This window comes from Eublepharis macularius, chromosome 4, assembly GCF_028583425.1.
Source record: "Eublepharis macularius isolate TG4126 chromosome 4, MPM_Emac_v1.0, whole genome shotgun sequence".
Classification (NCBI taxonomy): Eukaryota; Metazoa; Chordata; class Lepidosauria; order Squamata; family Eublepharidae; genus Eublepharis; species Eublepharis macularius.
In genome coordinates, this window is record NC_072793.1 from 155,065,259 (window position 1) to 155,072,439 (window position 7,181).

At 49.1% G+C, this 7,181-nt stretch overlaps 3 non-coding genes across 3 annotated transcripts; 1 reads left to right on the forward strand and 2 right to left on the reverse strand.

Annotated features, from left to right (window-relative positions):
* Window positions 1-184: 184 nt before the first annotated feature.
* TRNAS-GCU (transfer RNA serine (anticodon GCU)) lies at window positions 185-266 on the reverse strand. Its single transcript has one exon. It is a non-coding gene; the product is annotated as a tRNA-Ser (tRNA).
* Window positions 267-288: 22 nt separating this feature from the next.
* TRNAN-GUU (transfer RNA asparagine (anticodon GUU)) lies at window positions 289-362 on the reverse strand. The gene has a single exon. It is a non-coding gene; the product is annotated as a tRNA-Asn (tRNA).
* Window positions 363-993: 631 nt separating this feature from the next.
* TRNAM-CAU (transfer RNA methionine (anticodon CAU)) lies at window positions 994-1,065 on the forward strand. Its single transcript has one exon. It is a non-coding gene; the product is annotated as a tRNA-Met (tRNA).
* Window positions 1,066-7,181: the final 6,116 nt, after the last annotated feature.

The window sequence follows — 7,181 nt, forward strand, 5'->3', positions numbered from 1 at the left end:
GAAAAAAAGTATGTCAGGGCATGAAGCCTTCAGTACCTGTGCCATTGGAGTAGAGGCATCATCACGAGCGATTGCCAGTCTTGCAACCTGTGGTCTAGTACTGTTGTGCCTCTTTTGGTGCCTTTGCCAACTCAGGAGGTATCAGTGAGACAAAGCCTCCTCCCTGACCTATAGTAAAAAAGGCCAACGAGGGTGGGATTCGAACCCACGCATGCAGAGCACAATGGATTAGCAGTCCATCGCCTTCACCACTCGGCCACCTTGTCAAGGGTTTGGCCACTCCACAGACGTCCCTGGGTGGGCTCGAACCACCATCCTTCCGGTTAACAGCCGGACGCGCTGACCGATTGCGCCACAGAGACCTGACTGCTGGGATGGTACAGCTGGGCCTTGCCACGTTCCCAGAAGGCTAAGCTTAGCTGAGAAACAAAGGACCGGACAATTAGAGTGCCCCAAAAGGACAATCCATCCCAAATCAAGCCATTTATGTTCCACCATCTAGCAAGCAACATCTCAGCACCAGCCAGCTGTGCACCTCAGAATGACACATAACGTACCCAGCTGAGGAGCTCCACCATCCCCAGTTAGAAATACCCAAACATAAAACTGTGGGCAATGTCTCATTCAATTAGGCAATTAGTGTGCTGTAAGAACAGCACAGACAGACACTTCTGTGCTTAATGAGGAGCTATTTATTTCCAAACACACACACACCCCAATCCCTCTATCTGGAAGATGTAGGTAAACCTTGGAATACACATAGAAAATAACAAATCTATCGGTAACAGATACAGAACCTATAACCTTGCAACCAGCAAGCAACATCTCAGCCCCAGCCAGGTGGCCTTGCAGGATGACACATTATACACCCAGTTGAGGATCTCTATCATTCCCCATATGTTCCCTCAAATGACTTTCCAGAGGCTGAGCACAGACAGGAATGACTAGAATACAGAGGTTTTCAGGAATCACACTGAGGCACATCAGCCAGCCAGCAGAGTGGCGCAGCGGAAGCGTGCTGGGCCCATAACCCAGAGGTCGATGGATCGAAACCATCCTCTGCTAAGCACCTGTGCTTTTACATTCCTGCCCTTAGAATTTTCCCTCCCTGCCTTACCATCCCACACTCTTCCTAAGGAACGCAGGCACTTAAGAACAGCAAATAGCTGAGTCGCAGGGAGCTGGAAAATGGCCCTTTTTTCTCACTCTCTAAAGATATAGGCAACAGGATGTCCTGTTTCCTGCCCACAACAGGACCAAACTCCACAGCCTGCCATGCTGACCCAGTAGAAGCCAGTGTGCCATGCAAGACCCACCCCTGCATTCTGCTGGCAGAGAGGAAATTCCTGGACTCCTCTCTACTGCCCCCCTGGAGTAATATTTCCAAGGTTCTTTTCAGAAAAAAAGTATGTCAGGGCATGAAGCCTTCAGTACCTGTGCCGTTGGAGTAGAGACATCACGAGCGATTGCCAGTCTTGCAACCCGTGTTCCAAGTCCTGTTTTGCCTCTTTTGTTGCCTTTGCCAACTCTGGAGGTATCAGTGAGACAAAGCCTCCTCCCTGACCTATAGTAAAAAAGGCCAACAAGAGTGCGATTCGAACCCACGTGTGCAGAGCACAATGGATTAGCAGTCCATCACCTTCACCACTCAGCACCCTCGTCAAGGGTTTGGCCACTCCACAGACATCCCTGGGTGGGCTCAAACCACCATCCTTCCGGTTAACAGCCAGATGTGCTAACCAATTGTGCCACAGAGACCTGACTGCTGGGATGGAGCAGCTGGGCCATGCCAGGTTCCCAGAAGGCTGAGCTTGACTGAAAAAAAAAAGAACAAAGACAGGACAGTTAGAGGGCCCCAAAGGGACAATGGATCCCAAATTAAGCCATTTTTAAGTTCCACCAGTTGTAATCGGAGACGTTTCAGCACATGCTTGACTCACCAATTTTCATTTATTTAATTATTATAGCCATGTGCTGCTTTTCTGTCTGTTCGTTCATGGCAGTTTTTAGTTTAAAACAATGGGTTGCATTCCATCTGACCTTGTAGCTTTCTGTGCAAACTGTTGGGCAGTTGTTGGTGTGGATATCAGTTAAGGAGAGAGGGCATTCCCACCCTCTGTGCTTCAGGCCCCAAGCATGCGGACTTCTGGTGAATCCACTATTTTTGTCTATAAAGAATTGAAGGGGCCACTGTAGAAGAGCTGAGTGCCCAAGGCATAAATCCTTGGTCTTCTTTCAAAAATGGAATCTACTTGGCACTGCTCACATAGGGATGACGCAGTACCCAATAGAAACCATAGCTAACGTTCTTTAAAGTACATTGCTTTTTCTTTTGCACCTTTTTCTGGTAAGAGGCAAGAATAGGCTGTTAATCATTTGTATCCCTGTTTCATGCAACTGCAGGCTTCGGCCCATGGACGTATAGGACCCAATGCCTTTGTTGAAGTAAGTATAGTGCAACTGGTATCTTAGTTGATTTTGCTGTAGATGGTAGGCTGTGTGGTTAGTATATAACCATGTTCACTGCTGAATTGGAATTCCTCTCTGCCTGTCATGTCGTGGTGAGAATCTCTGACTTTTCCATTCTGATTTTTCTCCGGTAGTAGCTGGATGGAAACTAAGGCACATGCAGTCATTACAAAACTGCAATGCATAATATTGTACAGAATGAAACAAAGCCTTACAAACCAAGTCATATGGTTACCTTTCCACCTGGTGGCAGTTGTTTTCTGTGTTGTTATTTTTGCAATCCTATAACATAATTCAGTAAGTGGGTTTCCGACGACTCACATGGATTCCACAGTGCAGGCGTGCTCTCGTGCGCCCTTAGTGGGGATGAGAAGCGATTCTTGGCAACAGGGCTTGCCGAGGAGGCAGAAGCAGGAGCATGCTCTGCTGCCTGCTCCCCTCCTTCCTCATGCCTCCAGCCGAACTGTGAAGCGCCCTCCCACCTATCAAGCCCCAGCCAGGCTGCAGAAAGGGCGTGTGTGCTTCTCGGCCGTTCCCCGCTGGGATCGGGGGCAGCGAAGTGCCCCTCCCACCTGACAAGCCCCGGCTGGGCTGCAGGAAGGCTGGGCGTGCTTCTCGGCCATTCCTGCCAGGATCAGCGGTGAAGCGCCCTCCCACCTGACAAGCCCCGGCCAGGCTGCAGGAAGGGCATGCTTGCTGCTCCACCGTTCCCCGCCGGGATGGGCTGCGGCGATGCGCCCTCCCACCTGACAAGCCCTGGCCAGGCTGCAGGAGTGGCGGCCGTGCTTCTCTGCCATTCCCCACTGGGATTGGCCACAGTAAAGCACCCTCCTGCCTGACAAGCCCTGGCTGGGCTGCAGGAAGGGCATGCGTGCTTCTCGGCCATTCCCCGCCTGGATCGTTGGTGGTGAAGTGCCCTCCTGCCTGACAAGCCCTGGCCGGGTTGCAGGAAGGGCGAGGTACCCTTCTCAGGTGCCCAAGCACCCTCCCACTTCATCTCCCTGCCTGATTTCTCCCCTCTCCCATCCCTGTTGCAAGCCCGGCACTTGCCAGCCTGCTCCTGACATAGTCTCCTTGCCTGTCTTCTCCCCTCTCCACCCCCGCCAAGCCCCCACATCTGCCAGGCACCTGGTTCAGCCCCAAAAGGGTCTGAATCCAGTGGCTGAAAGTTGCATCCAGCTCCAGCCTAGGGTTGCCAGCTTCCTGGTGGTGGCTGGAGATCTCCAGGAATTGGAAGAGATCTCCAGGCCACAGAGATAAGTTGCTCTGGAGAAAATGGCTATTTGGTCTCTATGGCATTATAGCATGTTGAGCCCCAAACCCTGATTTCTCCAGACTCCACTCCCCCAAATCTTCAGGAATTTCACAACCTGGAGCTGGTAGTCCTATTCCAGCTATGCAGTGCGACCTGAATGGGGCCAAACTGGGTAGCTGCCAGTGGCGTGAATGTGCCAGGCTGCTCCCCTCCCCCTCCCAGCAGTGCTTCTGCAGCTCCAGCCACCCGGCTTGGCCCCAATAGAGCCGGACCAGGCGACTGCCAGGTGCAGGAGCGCTCCAGAGCTCCTGCCCCACAATGGGGTGTTGGGGAAAGGGCGATGCCAGACCTGGCTGCCCTGCCCTAACCTTGTTTCAATCGTGCCGTTGGGGAGGGGGCAATGCCTGACCCGCCTGCCTTGCCCTTTCTAGAGCCCATTGTATTGTTTCCATACAACGGGCTTTGTTACTAGTAACACATAATCTTGCAATGGCTCATCTCAATATTAATGTTCTTAAACAAATTCCGCCCACCCCCCACCCCTATAAAGCAAGGTCAAATCCACATTCACCCATTACCCGCATGTTTATCGGATATCTTCCGTTTGCCTCCAATCCGCGATTTTTTCCTCTTCGTTCACATTCCTGCTTCCAATCTGTCTTTCTCGCGCGTCCCTCTGGTCACACGGCCTCTTGAAAACCGCTTTTTTGGGCGGGACCATTTTTTCCCACCCATTTTTTTTTATTTTTTTGAGCGCACTTTTCTGTTATTTCGATCTTACCTTATAAAGAAACATCATTGAAGATAATGATGCCTCTCTTTCCCCCACTGACAGCACTGATGGCTCTCTCCCGTTTCTTTTTTGGAAATTTGGAAGCATGTGGGAAGCTTTCGTGGGCATTTCCTATGCAGGACAGTTCAGTGCCTGAATTTTACTGAAGTTTCACTTCCTTGGAGTGTCATTATTTCGATATTTCGTTATTTCGATATTACAGTAATATAAAATAAAAAAAATAAAAAACAGTTAAAAAGGAAGTTTTGCGAGTCCGTTCTGAGGATGGATTCACCCCAAAATGATTTTTCAAACTACCAGATTTGATTCAGAAACAGCATAATCAATAAATCCAATGCTATGAAGTCAAAAACAGTCTTTTGCAGACTACGGAGCACTTGCAAGTTGAATCAGCCAATAGGAACTCTCAGAACGGCCGGAGAGACAGGAAGGGGGGTGGTTTTTTTAAAAAAACGCGTAAATTGCACATTGGTCCGTTCAAGGCCACCGTGAAACTCCCGTTGAAAACCTGTGACCACATATTCGGGAGAAATGCGAATGAAATGCGTCTGTTTAATGAGGTAATGTGACCGGCACTCGGGATTGCGTGGGGAATGCGGGGAACATGCGACTTAGAATGAGTAATGTGGATTTGACCCAAGTCCCTTTTATTAAAAGTTTCATGAAACCATTTGGACTGCTGAGCATTTCAAAATCTGAAGGGCAACCGAGATGGAACCAGTGTGGTAGGCCCTAGGACTGCAGAGACCTGGAAGAGTCCCACTCACCATGGACTTCACTGGGTGACCTTGGGCCACATGCTTTCTCTGTCTGTCGTACCAGGGTTATTGTGAGGAGAGGATGGAGAACCAGGGACACTGCCTCAAATGCCTTGCTGGAAAGGCATGTTACAGCTGTGATAGAGTCGATAGGTATAAAGTACAGGAAGGTTTTAATCTGTATGTAGCTATTGTGGAGGATGTCTTTAGAAAACCAGCTTTCATGTGTGGCCCTCCAACTGCCTTTGCAAGACCCACAGTATGCAATGGGATTGTATGTTTCTGGGAACTAAAAGTACTGGTAGAGATGGGAATCTGGATTTATATCTACTTGACAAAAATAATCAGGAGTCTAGTGGCACTTTAAAGACTTTTGTTTTAAAATCCATAAGTTTAAAAAAAACAAAAAAACGTAAATCCAACTTCTTCAGATGTTAGCAGTCAGACCCCTCCCGCTGAGGGGCAGTTATAGATACAAAATCATAAACACCCTCATGTAGCATAAGTGCAAGGCACTGCCAGGCCTGTAATAAAACAAAATGGATGCCAGCAGGGCAAGAGCCCAGAAAAGTATTTTAAAAGGAGAATCAGAGGGCTAGCTGTCTAAAAGCCCCCTCCTTGCCCCAGTGAGATGCATAACTTAGGACAATGAGGCTCCCAGGAAGCTCTTGGCTAATCTCACCACGCCCTGCCTCACTTCCCTCTCCCATAAGCAACACCTAATGCTGTTCAGCAAACCTGGTAGCTTTTCTCATCCAATACTCCAGAGGTTGTCAAGCACCATTCACACCTATAGTCCACCTCAAGAAGACCCATTAAGCCTCTCCCAAGTCCATTGTCCACCTCTGGAGAAAGCCATTAAGTCATTGTTTTAGGGGCAGGGCTCATTTTGAGGGGGAATGCACAGGAACGCAGTTCCGGCAGTTCCCCAAAGAGGTCACATGTCAGGTGGCCCCGCCCACCTGACTTTCGGCTGTTTTGGGCCCGTTTCGGCCTGGATTGGGGCCGAAACAGCCTGGATCGGGCCTCTGACGGGTGGTGGATCACTCTCCTGCTCATCAGCAGCCCGATCCTGACCATTTTGGGCCCCTTTTCATCCATTTTCGGCTCCTTTTTGCCATTTGGGGCCCAATTTTGGCCCTGAATGGCCAGGATTGTTTCCAAAACAGACAGAATAGGAGATGTCAGGGGGTGTGGCATATGCAAATCAGTTATGCTAATGACACACTTCCGGCGATGGCAAGAGGTGTGGCATATGCTAATGAGTTATGCTAATGAGTTCCTCCAGCTCTTTTTCTACGAAATGACCCCTGTTTAGGGGCAAAAATGTCAGCTTGCCCAGGAGCATTTTGTCCTTTATCTGGACTCCCCAGCCATTAGTAAGTGTGTGTGTGCGTGTTCTGGATCCATCCATGCACCCTCAAATTCATTTGGGCTTCTCTCCATAAAACACTGGTTGTTTTGCTGCTGCCTCCATGAACTTCTATCTTCAAGACTGGTAACTAGCACCATCCCTGAACTGCTTTCTCTCCCTTTCCTCCTCGATTTTTGTAGTTAGCCTTGTATGTGTGCTATGTGGGATTTCTAAATATTTACCTTTTATTTCTCTTTAATAAAAAAAAAACCCCTTACCGGTTGAATATCTGCCTGGCTTATTTGAGAGTTCTCAAAGAGAATAAACCCCATAAACATAGGTGGAGAATCTCATTTACCCCCTCTTGTGTGTCTCCTTTAATGCTAGTTCCCCTGACTTATAAGGAGACCGCCTGTTTGGGTAACACAGATGCAATGTAGAAAATTCAGATCTAATTAGCAATAGCACAGAGACCCATCATAAGCAGAAAGATGAATACAGCAACCTGTCCCTAGAGTGGGGAGACAGGGGAGGGGAAGAGCTGGTAGAGTT